Here is a 15,446-nt window from a genome sequence, read left to right as displayed (position 1 = left end):
TCTTGTCTATTCCATATTTGGCTTAAGGAACTTTATCTGTGCTCATTTCAATCTCTGGTTTTATGCAGCACCCCAACTCACCTTTCCCCTTAAGCAAGCATAAGTTGGTTTTCTAAATTTGAGACCCTGTTCTGTTTTGGAATGCAGTTCCTGTGTAGCCAAGTTTACATTCCGTGTATTAGTGATATCTTATGATGTTTCTTTTTCTGTGTGACTTATTTCAGTTAGAATCATCGTACCTGAATCCACTCATTATGCTGCTACGGGCCTGATGACATAGATTTCATTGCTGAGTGATACTGCATTGTACGTAAGTACCACAAGTTCTTTATCCATTTTTCACTTTCTGTGATATTGAACTTGTACGGTAAATGAGGTTCTTGTAAACGGAGGCGTCCCAAACTTTGGGGTGGCTGTGTCTTTTTGATTTTAATTTCCCTAAGCTATAGGACCATAAGTGGCAGTGCCCTAGGCTCTGTTGCTTTGTTTTTTAGATGTTTCAGGAAACACCATACACTTCTCCCGAGTGTCTGTTGGCAATTTACATCCCGCCCATCAGCATAACAAGGCTCCCAGTTCTCCATGGCCTGTCCTGCCTTTCTGGATTTTACACTTTTTTCAGATGGCCCTTTTGACCGGGGGGAAGTGAGACTTCATTGTAGTGCAGATTTCCTTTGCAAGCTTGCTTGGTTGGCCAAAAAGGGCGTATGCGTTTTTTCCTGAATATATTCAGGAAAAACCGCATACGCCCTTTTTGGCCAAGTGCATCATTGTGGACGTTCTGCCTCTTTTCCTATGCTTTCAATGCAATTCCAGTCTACCTCCTGAAATCGGTTTCCTGCAATTCTGCCCCGCTTTCAAGTCCTCTTGGCAGCCTTACTTCAGTCTATTTTTGGACGATAGCTGTCATTTATAACTCTGCAGGTTTGTGAATTACAGTGCCCCTGAGCTCCTTTCTTCAACTTGTTTCTTGTGACCTGGCCGCAACACCGCCGGATGGCTTCAGGCCCTAATCTGGTTCCGGCACGGCACGCTGAGCCTTTGGTTATTTCCTCTTCCTGGTGGGAAATGAGAGTTAAATTTGCCCGTCCAGACACCTCCAGCTAGTCTCTCATTGGTTCTCGCTATTCCTGTTCATCTTCCGCAGAAATTGCAAACTGGGCCAAACAGGAGGTTAAAGGCGCTGACTCTCCAAGTGGGGAGAGTGTTAGTAAAGCGTCTGGAATGTTGCACCCGAGTACCAGGGGAGGAAAACAGACATATTTGAACACGTCTCCCGTTCACATGGTTGATCATACTTGGGTTCCACATGCATGTTTTAGCTGAAGGAAGAATACCTTAAACCTGGAGAGTTAAGACCCGTGGAAAGGGTACCATGCAATATGACTTCAAAGGGTCTTCATTTGCTCACCGAACCTCTCCAATCCTATCACTGCTGCGTTTATGCCCCTGTACACATGCTTGATTCTCTTTTGGAGACATAGCAATCCATAGGTTTTAAGATACTTACTAGTCAGGTACATTCTTAGGCGTTTAATATGCGGTGTTGAGTCCAATTCCTTGAGCAAGGAGTAGCTCTTGTCTATTCCATATTTGACTTAAGGAACTTTATCTGTGCTCATTTGAATCTCTGGTTTTATGCAGCACCCCAACTCACCTTTACCCTTAAGCAAACATAAGTTGGTTTTCTAAATTTGAGACCCTGTTCTGTTCTGTAATTCAGTTCCTGTGTAGCCAAGTTTCCATTCCGTGTATTACTGATATCTTATGATGTTTCTTTTTCTGTGTGACTTATTTCAGTTAGAATCATCATACCTGAATCCACTCATTGTGGTGTTAAGGGCCTGATGACACAGATTTCATTGCTGAGCGATATTGCTTTGTAAGTAAATACCACAACTTCTTTATCCATTTTTCACTTTCTGCGATGTTGAACTTGTACTGTAAACGAGGTTCTTGTAAACAGAGGCGTCCCAAACTTTGGGGTGGCTGTGTCTTTTTGATTTTAATTTCCCTAAGCTATAGGACCATAAGTGGAAGTGCCCTAGGCTCTGTTGCTTTGTTTTTTAGATGTTTCAGGAAACACCATACACTTCTCCCGAGTGTCTGTTGGCAATTTACATCCCGCCCATCAGCATAACAAGGCTCCCAGTTCTCCATGGCCTGTCCTGCCTTTCTGGATTTTACACTTTTTTCAGATGGCCCTTTTGACCGGGGGGGAAGTGAGACTTCATTGTAGTGCAGATTTCCTTTGCAAGCTTGCTTGGTTGGCCAAAAAGGGCGTATGCGTTTTTTCCTGAATATATTCAGGAAAAAAAGCATACGCCCTTTTTGGCCAAGTGCATCATTGTGGACGTTCTGCCTCTTTTCCTATGCTTTCAATGCAATTCCAGTCTACCTCCTGAAATTGGTTTCCTGCAATTCTGCCCCACTTTCAAGTCCTCTTGGCAGCCTTACTTCAGTCTATTTTTGGACGATAGCTGTCATTTATAACTCTGCAGGTTTGTGAATTACAGTGCCCCTGAGCTCCTTTCTTCAACTCGCTTTCTTGTGACCTGGCCGCAACACCGCAGGATGGCTTCAGGCCCTAATCTGGTTCCGGCACGGCACGCTGAGCCTTTGGTTAATTCCTCTTCCTGGTGGGAAATGAGAGTTAAATTTGCCCGTCCAGACACCTCCAGCTAGCCTCTCATTGGTTCTCGCTATTCCTGTTCATCTTCCGCAGAAATTGGAAACTGGGCCAAACAGGAGGTTAAAGGGACTGACTCTCCAAGTCGGGAGAGTGTGAGTAAAGCGTCTGGAATGTTGCACCCGAGTACCAGGGTACGAAAACTGAGACATATTTGAACACGTCTCCCGATCACATGGTTGATCATACTCTAGGTTCCACATGCATGTTTTAGCTGAAGGAAGAATACCTTAAACCTGGGTAGTTGAAACCCGTGGAATGGGTACCATGCAATATGACTTCAATGGGTCTTCATTTGCTCACGAACCTCTCCAATCCTATCACTGCTGCGTTTATGCCCCTGTACACATGCTTGATTCTCTTTCGGAGACATAGCAATCCATAGGTTTTAAGATACTTACTAGTCAGGTACATTCTTAGGCGTTTAATATGCGGTGTTGAGTCCATTTCGTTGAGCAAGGAGTAGCTCTTGTCTATTCCATATTTGACTTAAGGAACTTTATCTGTGCTCATTTCAATCTCTGGTTTTATGCAGCACCCCAACTCACCTTTCCCCTTAAGCAAGCATAAGTTGGTTTTCTAAATTTGAGACCCTGTTCTGTTCTGTAATTCAGTTCCTGTGTAGCCAAGTTTCCATTCCGTGTATTACTGATATCTTATGATGTTTCTTTTTCTGTGTGACTTATTTCAGTTAGAATCATCATACCTGAATCCACTCATTGTGCTGTTAAGGGCCTGATGACACAGATTTCATTGCTGAGAGATATTGCTTTGTAAGTAAATACCACAACTTCTTTATCCATTTTTCACTTTCTGCGATGTTGAACTTGTACTGTAAACGAGGTTCTTGTAAACAGAGCCGTTCGAAACTTTGGTGTGGCTGTGTCTTTTTGATTTTAAATTCCCTAAGCTATAGGACCATAAGTGGAAGTGCCCTAGGCTCTGTTGCTTTGTTTTTTAGATGTTTCAGGAAACACCATACACTTCTCCGGAGTGGTTGTTGGCAATTTACATCCCGCCCTTCAGCATAACAAGGCTCCCAGTTCTCCATGGCCTGTCCTGCCTTTCTGGATTTTACACTTTTTTCAGATGGCCCTTTTGACCGGGGAGAAGTGAGACTTCATTGTAGTGCAGATTTCCTTTGCAAGCTTGCTTGGTTGGCCAAAAAGTGCGTATGCATTTTTTCCTGAATATATTCAGGAAAAAACGCATACGCCGTTTTTGGCCAAGTGCATCATTGTGGACGTTCTGCCTCTTTTCCTATGCTTTCAATGCAATTCCAGTCTACCTCCTGAAATCGGTTTCCTGCAATTCTGCCCCGCTTTCAAGTCCTCTTGGCAGCCTTACTTCAGTCTATTTTTGGACGATAGCTGTCATTTATAACTCTGCAGGTTTGTGAATTACAGTGCCCCTGAGCTCCTTTCTTCAACTTGTTTCTTGTGACCTGGCCGCAACACCGCAGGATGGCTTCAGGCCCTAATCTGGTTCCGGCACGGCACGCTGACCTTTGGTTATTTCCTCTTCCTGGTGGGAAATGAGAGTTAAATTTGCCCGTCCAGACACCTCCAGCTAGTCTCCATTGGTTCTCCTTATTCCTGTTCATCTTCCGCAGAAACTGCAAACTGGGCCAAACAGGAGGTTAAAGGGACTGACTCTCCAAGTCGGGAGAGGGTTAGTAAAGCGTCTGGAATGTTGCACCCGAGTACCAGGGTACAAAAACTGAGACATACTTGAACATGTCTCTCGATCACATGGTTGATCATACTCTAGGTTCCACATGCATGTTTTAGCTGAAGGAAGAATACCTTAAACCTGGGTAGTTGAAACCCGTGGAATGGGTACCATGCAATATGACTTCAAAGGGTCTTCATTTGCTCACGAACCTCTCCAATCCTATCACTGCTGCGTTTATGCCCCTGTACACATCCTTGATTCTCTTTCGGAGACATAGCAATCCATAGGTTTTAAGATACTTACTAGTCAGGTACATTCTTAGGCGTTTAATATGCGGTGTTGAGTCCATTTCGTTGAGCAAGGAGTAGCTCTTGTCTATTCCATATTTGGCTTAAGGAACTTTATCTGTGCTCATTTCAATCTCTGGTTTTATGCAGCACCCCAACTCACCTTTCCCCTTAAGCAAGCATAAGTTGGTTTTCTAAATTTGAGACCCTGTTCTGTTTTGGAATGCAGTTCCTGTGTAGCCAAGTTTACATTCCGTGTATTAGTGATATCTTATGATGTTTCTTTTTCTGTGTGACTTATTTCAGTTAGAATCATCGTACCTGAATCCACTCATTATGCTGCTACGGGCCTGATGACATAGATTTCATTGCTGAGTGATACTGCATTGTACGTAAGTACCACAAGTTCTTTATCCATTTTTCACTTTCTGTGATATTGAACTTGTACGGTAAATGAGGTTCTTGTAAACGGAGGCGTCCCAAACTTTGGGGTGGCTGTGTCTTTTTGATTTTAATTTCCCTAAGCTATAGGACCATAAGTGGCAGTGCCCTAGGCTCTGTTGCTTTGTTTTTTAGATGTTTCAGGAAACACCATACATTTCTCCCGAGTGTCTGTTGGCAATTTACATCCCGCCCATCAGCATAACAAGGCTCCCAGTTCTCCATGGCCTGTCCTGCCTTTCTGGATTTTACACTTTTTTCAGATGGCCCTTTTGACAGGGGGGAAGTGAGACTTCATTGTAGTGCAGATTTCCTTTGCAAGCTTGCTTGGTTGGCCAAAAAGGGCGTATGCGTTTTTTCCTGAATATATTCAGGAAAAAACGCATACACACTTTTTGGCCAAGTGCATCATTGTGGACGTTCTGCTTCTTTTCCTATGCTTTCAATGCAATTCCAGTCTACCTCCTGAAATCGGTTTCCTGCAATTCTGCCCCGCTTTCAAGTCCTCTTGGCAGCCTTACTTCAGTCTATTTTTGGATGATAGCTGTCATTTATAACTCTGCAGGTTTGTGAATTACAGTGCCCCTGGGCTCCTTTCTTCAACTCGCTTTCTTGTGACCTGGCCGCAACACCGCAGGATGGCTTCAGGCCCTAATCTGGCTCCGGCACGGCACGCTGAGCCTTTGGTTAATTCCTCTTCCTGGTGGGAAATGAGAGTTAAATTTGCCCGTCCAGACACCTCCAGCTAGCCTCTCATTGGTTCTCGCTATTCCTGTTCATCTTCCGCAGAAATTGGAAACTGGGCCAAACAGGAGGTTAAAGGGACTGACTCTCCAAGTTGGGAGAGTGTGAGTAAAGCGTCTGGAATGTTGCACCCGAGTACCAGGGTACGAAAACTGAGACATATTTGAACACGTCTCCCGATCACATGGTTGATCATACTCTACGTTCCACATGCATGTTTTAGCTGAAGGAAGAATACCTTAAACCTGGGTAGTTGAAACCCGTGGAATGGGTACCATGCAATATGACTTCAAAGGGTCTTCATTTGCTCACGAACCTCTCCAATCCTATCACTGCTGCGTTTATGCCCCTGTACACATCCTTGATTCTCTTTCGGAGACATAGCAATCCATAGGTTTTAAGATACTTACTAGTCAGGTACATTCTTAGGCGTTTAATATGCAGTGTTGAGTCCATTTCGTTGAGCAAGGAGTAGCTCTTGTCTATTCCATATTTGGCTTAAGGAACTTTATCTGTGCTCATTTCAATCTCTGGTTTTATGCAGCACCCCAACTCACCTTTACCCTTAAGCAAGCTTAAGTTGGTTTTCTAAATTTGAGACCCTGTTCTGTTCTGTAATTCAGTTCCTGTGTAGCCAAGTTTCCATTCCGTGTATTACTGATATCTTATGATGTTTCTTTTTCTGTGTGACTTATTTCAGTTAGAATCATCATACCTGAATCCACTCATTGTGCTGCTAAGGGCCTGATGACATAGATTTCATTGCTGAGTGATATTGCTTTGTAAGTGAATACCACAACTTCTTTATCCATTTTTCACTTTCTGCGATGTTGAACTTGTACTGTAAACGAGGTTCTTGTAAACAGAGCCGTTCCAAACTTTGGGGTGGCTGTGTCTTTTTTATTTTAATTTCCCTAAGCTATAGGACCATAAGTGGAAGTGCCCTAGGCTCTGTTGCTTTGTTTTTTAGATGTTTCAGGAAACACCATACACTTCTCCTGAGTGTCTGTTGGCAATTTACATCCCGCCCATCAGCATAACAAGGCTCCCAGTTCTCAATGGCCTGTTGCCTTTCTGGATTTTACACTTTTTTCAGATGACCCTTTTGACCGGGGAGAAGTGAGACTTCATTGTAGTGCAGATTTCCTTTGCAAGCTTGCTTGGTTGGCCAAAAAGGGCGTATGCGTTTTTTCCTGAATATATTCAGGAAAAAACGCATACGCCCTTTTTGGCCAAGTGCATCATTGTGGACGTTCTGCCTCTTTTCCTATGCTTTCAATGCAATTCCAGTCTACCTCCTGAAATCGGTTTCCTGCAATTCTGCCCCGCTTTCAAGTCCTCTTGGCAGCCTTACTTCAGTCTATTTTTGGACGATAGCTGTCATTTATAACTCTGCAGGTTTGTGAATTACAGTGCCCCTGAGCTCCTTTCTTCAACTCGCTTTCTTGTGACCTGGCCGTAACACCGCAGGATGGCTTCAGGCCCTAATCTGGTTCCGGCCCGGCATGCTGAGCCTTTGGTTAATTCCTCTTCCTGGTGGGAAATGAGAGTTAAATTTGCCCGTCGAGACACCTCCAGCTAGCCTCTCATTGGTTCTCGCTATTTCTGTTCATCTTCCGCAGAAATTGCAAACTGGGCCAAACAGGAGGTTAAAGGCGCTCACTCTCCAAGTGGGGAGAGTGTTAGTAAAGCGTCTGGAATGTTGCACCCGAATACCAGGGGAGCAAAACTGAGACATATTTGAACACGACTCCCGTTCACATGGTTGATCATACTCTGGGTTCCACATGCATGTTTTAGCTGAAGGAAGAATACCTTAAACTTGGAGAATTGAGACCCGTGTAATGGGTACCATGCAATATGACTTCAAAGGGTCTTCATTTGCTCACCGAACCTCTCCAATCCTATCACTGCTGCGTTTATGCCCCTGTACACATGCTTGATTCTCTTTTGGAGACATAGCAATCCATAGGTTTTAAGATACTTACTAGTCAGGTACATTCTTAGGCGTTTAATATGCGGTGTTGAGTCCATTTCGTTGAACAAGGAGTAGCTCTTGTCTATTCCATATTTGGCTTAAGGAAATTTATCTGTGCTCATTTCAATCTCTGGTTTTATGCAGCACCCCAACTCACCTTTCCCCTTAAGCAAGCATAAGTTGGTTTTCTAAATTTGAGTCCCGGTTCTGTTCTGTAATTCAGTTCCTGTGTAGCCAAGTTTCCATTCCGTGTATTACTGATATCTTATGATGTTTCTTTTTCTGTGTGACTTATTTCAGTTAGAATCATCATACCTGAATCCACTCATTGTGCTGCTAAGGGCCTGATGACATAGATTTCATTGCTGAGTGATATTGCTTTGTAAGTGAATACCACAATTTCTTTATCCATTTTTCACTTTCTGCGATGTTGAACTTGTACTGTAAACGAGGTTCTTGTAAACAGAGGCGTCCCAGACTTTGGGGTGGCTGTGTCTTTTTGATTTTAATTTCCCTAAGCTATAGGACCATAAGTGGAAGTGCCCTAGGCTCTGTTGCTTTGTTTTTTAGATGTTTCAGGAAACACCATACACTTCTCCTGAGTGTCTGTTGGCAATTTACATCCCGCCCATCAGCATAACAAGGCTCCCAGTTCTCAATGGCCTGTTGCCTTTCTGGATTTTACACTTTTTTCAGATGGCCCTTTTGACCGGGGGGAAGTGAGACTTCATTGTAGTGCAGATTTCCTTTGCAAGCTTGCTTGGTTGGCCAAAAAGGGCGTATGCGTTTTTTCCTGAATATATTCAGGAAAAAACGCATACGCCCTTTTTGGCCAAGTGCATCATTGTGGACGTTCTGCCTCTTTTCCTATGCTTTCAATGCAATTCCAGTCTACCTCCTGAAATCGGTTTCCTGCAATTCTGCCCCGCTTTCAAGTCCTCTTGGCAGCCTTACTTCAGTCTATTTTTGGACGATAGCTGTCATTTATAACTCTGCAGGTTTGTGAATTACAGTGGCCCTGAGCTCCTTTCTTCAACTCGCTTTCTTGTGAGCTGGCCGCAACACCGCAGGATGGCTTCAGGCCCTAATCTGGTTCCGGCCCGACAGGCTGAGCCTTTGGTTAATTCCTCTTCCTGGTGGGAAATGAGAGTTAAATTTGCCCGTCCAGACACCTCCAGCCAGCCTCTCATTGGTTCTCGCTATTCCTGTTCATCTTCCGCAGAAATTGCAAACTGGGCCAAACAGGAGGTTAAAGGGACTGACTCTCCAAGTCGGGAGAGTGTTAGTAAAGCGTCTGGAATGTTGCACCCGAGTACCAGGGGAGCAAAACTGAGACATATTTGAACACGACTCCCGTTCACATGGTTGATCATACTCTGGGTTCCACATGCATGTTTTAGCTGAAGGAAGAATACCTTAAACCTGGAGAGTTGAGACCCGTGTAATGGGTACCATGCAATATGACTTCAAAGGGTCTTCATTTGCTCACCGAACCTCTCCAATCCTATCACTGCTGCGTTTATGCCCCTGTACACACGCTTGATTCTCTTTTGGAGACATAGCAATCCATAGGTTTTACGATACTTACTAGTCAGGTACATTCTTAGGCGTTTAATATGCGGTGTTGAGTCCATTTCGTTGAGCAAGGAGTAGCTCTTGTCTCTTCCATATTTGACTTAAGGAATTTTATCTGTGCTCATTTCAATCTCTGGTTTTATGCAGCACCCCAACTCACCTTTCCCCTTAAGCAAGCATAAGTTGGTTTTCTAAATTTGAGACCCGGTTCTGTTCTGTAATTCAGTTCCTGTGTAGCCAAGTTTCCATTCCGTGTATTACTGATATCTTATGATGTTTCTTTTTCTGTGTGACTTATTTCAGTTAGAATCATCGTACCTGAATCCACTCATTGTGCTGCTAAGGACCTGATGACATAGATTTCATTGCTGAGTGATACTGCATTGTAAGTAAATACCACAACTTCTTTATCCATTTTTCACTTTCTGCGATGTTGAACTTGTACTGTAAACGAGGTTCTTGTAAACAGAGGCGTCCCAAATTTTGGGGTGGCTGTGTCTTTTTGATTTTAATTTCCCTAAGCTATAGGACCATAAATGGAAGTGCCCTAGGCTCTGTTGCTTTGTTTTTTAGATGTTTCAGGAAACACCATACACTTCTCCTGAGTGTCTGTTGGCAATTTACATCCCGCCAATCAGCATAACAAGGCTCCCAGTTCTCAATGGCCTGTTGCCTTTCTGGATTTTACACTTTTTTCAGATGGCCCTTTTGACCAGGGGGAAGTGAGACTTCATTGTAGTGCAGATTTCCTTTGCAAGCTTGCTTGGTTGGCCAAAAAGGGCGTATGCGTTTTTTCCTGAATATATTCAGGAAAAAACGCATACGCCCTTTTTGGCCAAGTGCATCATTGTGGACGTTCTGCCTCTTTTCCTATGCTTTCAATGCAATTCCAGTCTACCTCCTGAAATCGGTTTCCTGCAATTCTGCCCCGCTTTCAAGTCCTCTTGGCAGCCTTACTTCAGTCTATTTTTGGACGGTAGCTGTCATTTATAACTCTGCAGGTTTGTGAATTACAGTGCCCCTGAGCTCCTTTCTTCAACTCGCTTTCTTGTGACCTGGCCGTAACACCGCAGGATGGCTTCAGGCCCTAATCTGGTTCCGGCCCGGCATGCTGAGCCTTTGGTTAATTCCTCTTCCTGGTGGGAAATGAGAGTTAAATTTGCCCGTCCAGACACCTCCAGCCAGCCTCTCATTGGTTCTCGCTATTCCTGTTCATCTTCCGCAGAAATTGCAAACTGGGCCAAACAGGAGGTTAAAGGGACTGACTCTCCAAGTGGGGAGAGTGTTAGTAAAGCGTCTGGAATGTTGCACCCGAATACCAGGGGAGCAAAACTGAGACATATTTGAACACGACTCCCGTTCACATGGTTGATCATACTCTGGGTTCCACATGCATGTTTTAGCTGAAGGAAGAATACCTTAAACCTGGAGAGTTGAGACCCGTGTAATGGGTACCATGCAATATGACTTCAAAGGGTCTTCATTTGCTCACCGAACCTCTCCAATCCTATCACTGCTGCGTTTATGCCCCTGTACACACGCTTGATTCTCTTTTGGAGACATAGCAATCCATAGGTTTTACGATACTTACTAGTCAGGTACATTCTTAGGCGTTTAATATGCGGTGTTGAGTCCATTTCGTTGAGCAAGGAGTAGCTCTTGTCTCTTCCATATTTGACTTAAGGAATTTTATCTGTGCTCATTTCAATCTCTGGTTTTATGCAGCACCCCAACTCACCTTTCCCCTTAAGCAAGCATAAGTTGGTTTTCTAAATTTGAGACCCGGTTCTGTTCTGTAATTCAGTTCCTGTGTAGCCAAGTTTCCATTCCGTGTATTACTGATATCTTATGATGTTTCTTTTTCTGTGTGACTTATTTCAGTTAGAATCATCATACCTGAATCCACTCATTGTGCTGCTAAGGACCTGATGACATAGATTTCATTGCTGAGTGATACTGCATTGTAAGTAAATACCACAACTTCTTTATCCATTTTTCACTTTCTGCGATGTTGAACTTGTACTGTAAACAAGGTTCTTGTAAACAGAGGCGTCCCAAACATTGGGGTGGCTGTGTCTTTTTGATTTTAATTTCCCTAAGCTATAGGACCATAAGTGGAAGTGCCCTAGGCTCTGTTGCTTTGTTTTTTAGATGTTTCAGGAAACACCATACACTTCTCCTGAGTGGTTGCTGGCAATTTACATCCCGCCCTTCAGCATAACAAGGCTCCTAGTTCTCCATGGCCTGTCCTGCCTTTCTGGATTTTACACTTTTTTCAGATGGCCCTTTTGACCGGGGGGAAGTGAGACTTCATTGTAGTGCAGATTTCCTTTGCAAGCTTGCTTGGTTGGCCAAAAAGGGCGTATGCGTTTTTTCCTGAATATATTCAGGAAAAAACGCATACGCCCTTTTTGGCCAAGTGCATCATTGTGGACGTTCTGCCTCTTTTCCTATGCTTTCAATGCAATTTCAGTCTACCTCCTGAAATCGGTTTCCTGCAATTCTGCCCCGCTTTCAAGTCCTCTTGGCAGCCTTACTTCAGTCTATTTTTGCACGATAGCTGTCATTTATAACTCTGCAGGTTTGTGAATTACACTGCCCCTGAGCTCCTTTCTTCAACTCGCTTTCTTGTGACCTGGCCGCAACACCGCAGGATGGCTTCAGGCCCTAATCTGGTTCTGGCACGGCACGCTGAGCCTTTGGTTATTTCCTCCTCCTGGTGGGAAATGAGAGTTAAATTTGCCCGTCCAGACACCTCCAGCTAGCCTCTCATTGGTTCTCGCTATTCCTGTTCATCTTCCGCAGAAATTGCAAACTGTGCCAAACAGGAGGTTAAAGGCGCTGACTCTTCAAGTGGGGAGAGTGTCAGTAAAGCGTCTGGAATGTTGCACCCGAGTACCAGGGGAGGAAAACTGAGACATATTTGAACACGTCTCCCGATCAAATGGTTGATCATACTGTAGGTTCCACATGCATGTTTTAGCTGAAGGAAGAATACCTTAAACCTGGAGAGTTGAGACCCGTGTAATGGGTACCATGCAATATGACTTCAAAGGGTCTTCATTTGCTCACCGAATCTCTCCAATCCTATCACTGCTGCGTTTATGCCCCTGTACACATGCTTGATTCTCTTTTGGAGACATAGCAATCCATAGGTTTTAAGATACTTACTAGTCAGGTACATTCTTAGGCGTTTAATATGCAGTGTTGAGTCCATTTCGTTGAGCAAGGAGTAGCTCTTGTCTATTCCATATTTGGCTTAAGGAACTTTATCTGTGCTCATTTCAATCTCTGGTTTTATGCAGCACCCCAACTCACCTTTACCCTTAAGCAAGCTTAAGTTGGTTTTCTAAATTTGAGACCCTGTTCTGTTCTGTAATTCAGTTCCTGTGTAGCCAAGTTTCCATTCCGTGTATTACTGATATCTTATGATGTTTCTTTTTCTGTGTGACTTATTTCAGTTAGAATCATCATACCTGAATCCACTCATTGTGCTGCTAAGGGCCTGATGACATAGATTTCATTGCTGAGTGATATTGCTTTGTAAGTGAATACCACAACTTCTTTATCCATTTTTCACTTTCTGCGATGTTGAACTTGTACTGTAAACGAGGTTCTTGTAAACAGAGCCGTTCCAAACTTTGGGGTGGCTGTGTCTTTTTGATTTTAATTTCCCTAAGCTATAGGACCATAAGTGGAAGTGCCCTAGGCTCTGTTGCTTTGTTTTTTAGATGTTTCAGGAAACACCATACACTTCTCCTGAGTGTCTGTTGGCAATTTACATCCCGCCCATCAGCATAACAAGGCTCCCAGTTCTCAATGGCCTGTTGCCTTTCTGGATTTTACACTTTTTTCAGATGGCCCTTTTGACCGGGGAGAAGTGAGACTTCATTGTAGTGCAGATTTCCTTTGCAAGCTTGCTTGGTTGGCCAAAAAGGGCGTATGCGTTTTTTCCTGAATATATTCAGGAAAAAACGCATACGCCCTTTTTGGCCAAGTGCATCATTGTGGACGTTCTGCCTCTTTTCCTATGCTTTCAATGCAATTCCAGTCTACCTCCTGAAATCGGTTTCCTGCAATTCTGCCCCGCTTTCAAGTCCTCTTGGCAGCCTTACTTCAGTCTATTTTTGGACGATAGCTGTCATTTATAACTCTGCAGGTTTGTGAATTACAGTGCCCCTGAGCTCCTTTCTTCAACTTGCTTTCTTGTGACCTGGCCGCAACACCGCAGGATGGCTTCAGGCCCTAATCTGGTTCCGGCCCGGCATGCTGAGCCTTTGGTTAATTCCTCTTCCTGGTGGGAAATGAGAGTTAAATTTGCCCGTCCAGACACCTCCAGCTAGCCTCTCATTGGTTCTCGCTATTTCTGTTCATCTTCCGCAGAAATTGCAAACTGGGCCAAACAGGAGGTTAAAGGCGCTCACTCTCCAAGTGGGGAGAGTGTTAGTAAAGCGTCTGGAATGTTGCACCCGAATACCAGGGGAGCAAAACTGAGACATATTTGAACACGACTCCCGTTCACATGGTTGATCATACTCTGGGTTCCACATGCATGTTTTAGCTGAAGGAAGAATACCTTAAACTTGGAGAATTGAGACCCGTGTAATGGGTACCATGCAATATGACTTCAAAGGGTCTTCATTTGCTCACCGAACCTCTCCAATCCTATCACTGCTGCGTTTATGCCCCTGTACACATGCTTGATTCTCTTTTGGAGACATAGCAATCCATAGGTTTTAAGATACTTACTAGTCAGGTACATTCTTAGGCGTTTAATATGCGGTGTTGAGTCCATTTCGTTGAACAAGGAGTAGCTCTTGTCTATTCCATATTTGGCTTAAGGAAATTTATCTGTGCTCATTTCAATCTCTGGTTTTATGCAGCACCCCAACTCACCTTTCCCCTTAAGCAAGCATAAGTTGGTTTTCTAAATTTGAGTCCCGGTTCTGTTCTGTAATTCAGTTCCTGTGTAGCCAAGTTTCCATTCCGTGTATTACTGATATCTTATGATGTTTCTTTTTCTGTGTGACTTATTTCAGTTAGAATCATCATACCTGAATCCACTCATTGTGCTGCTAAGGGCCTGATGACATAGATTTCATTGCTGAGTGATATTGCTTTTTAAGTGAATACCACAATTTCTTTATCCATTTTTCACTTTCTGCGATGTTGAACTTGTACTGTAAACGAGGTTCTTGTAAACAGAGGCGTCCCAGACTTTGGGGTGGCTGTGTCTTTTTGATTTTAATTTCCCTAAGCTATAGGACCATAAGTGGAAGTGCCCTAGGCTCTGTTGCTTTGTTTTTTAGATGTTTCAGGAAACACCATACACTTCTCCTGAGTGTCTGTTGGCAATTTACATCCCGCCCATCAGCATAACAAGGCTCCCAGTTCTCAATGGCCTGTTGCCTTTCTGGATTTTACACTTTTTTCAGATGGCCCTTTTGACCGGGGGGAAGTGAGACTTCATTGTAGTGCAGATTTCCTTTGCAAGCTTGCTTGGTTGGCCAAAAAGGGCGTATGCGTTTTTTCCTGAATATATTCAGGAAAAAACGCATACGCCCTTTTTGGCCAAGTGCATCATTGTGGACGTTCTGCCTCTTTTCCTATGCTTTCAATGCAATTCCAGTCTACCTCCTGAAATCGGTTTCCTGCAATTCTGCCCCGCTTTCAAGTCCTCTTGGCAGCCTTACTTCAGTCTATTTTTGGACGATAGCTGTCATTTATAACTCTGCAGGTTTGTGAATTACAGTGCCCCTGAGCTCCTTTCTTCAACTCGCTTTCTTGTGACCTGGCCGTAACACCGCAGGATGGCTTCAGGCCCTAATCTGGTTCCGGCCCGGCATGCTGAGCCTTTGGTTAATTCCTCTTCCTGGTGGGAAATGAGAGTTAAATTTGCCCGTCCAGACACCTCCAGCCAGCCTCTCATTGGTTCTCGCTATTCCTGTTCATCTTCCGCAGAAATTGCAAACTGGGCCAAACAGGAGGTTAAAGGGACTGACTCTCCAATTCGGGAGAGTGTTAGTAAAGCGTCTGGAATGTTGCACCCGAATACCAG

The 15,446-nt window shown here is 43.9% G+C and overlaps 1 long non-coding RNA gene across 1 annotated transcript in view; it reads left to right on the top strand.

The window, feature by feature from the left end:
* Positions 1-15,446, top strand: part of LOC307185421 — a 1,499,986-nt gene that overhangs the window by 214,636 nt on the left and 1,269,904 nt on the right. The window contains exon 2 of the long non-coding RNA XR_013828066.1: positions 14,428-14,513. This is a non-coding gene — a long non-coding RNA (uncharacterized lncRNA). The remainder of the gene's footprint in view (positions 1-14,427; positions 14,514-15,446) is intronic.

The sequence above is a fragment of the Stenella coeruleoalba genome, assembly GCF_951394435.1.
Source record: "Stenella coeruleoalba genome assembly, chromosome: 4".
NCBI classification, from domain to species: Eukaryota; Metazoa; Chordata; class Mammalia; order Artiodactyla; family Delphinidae; genus Stenella; species Stenella coeruleoalba.
Note: the sequence above shows the minus strand (reverse complement) of the source record. Positions and strands in the feature narration are given on the sequence as shown.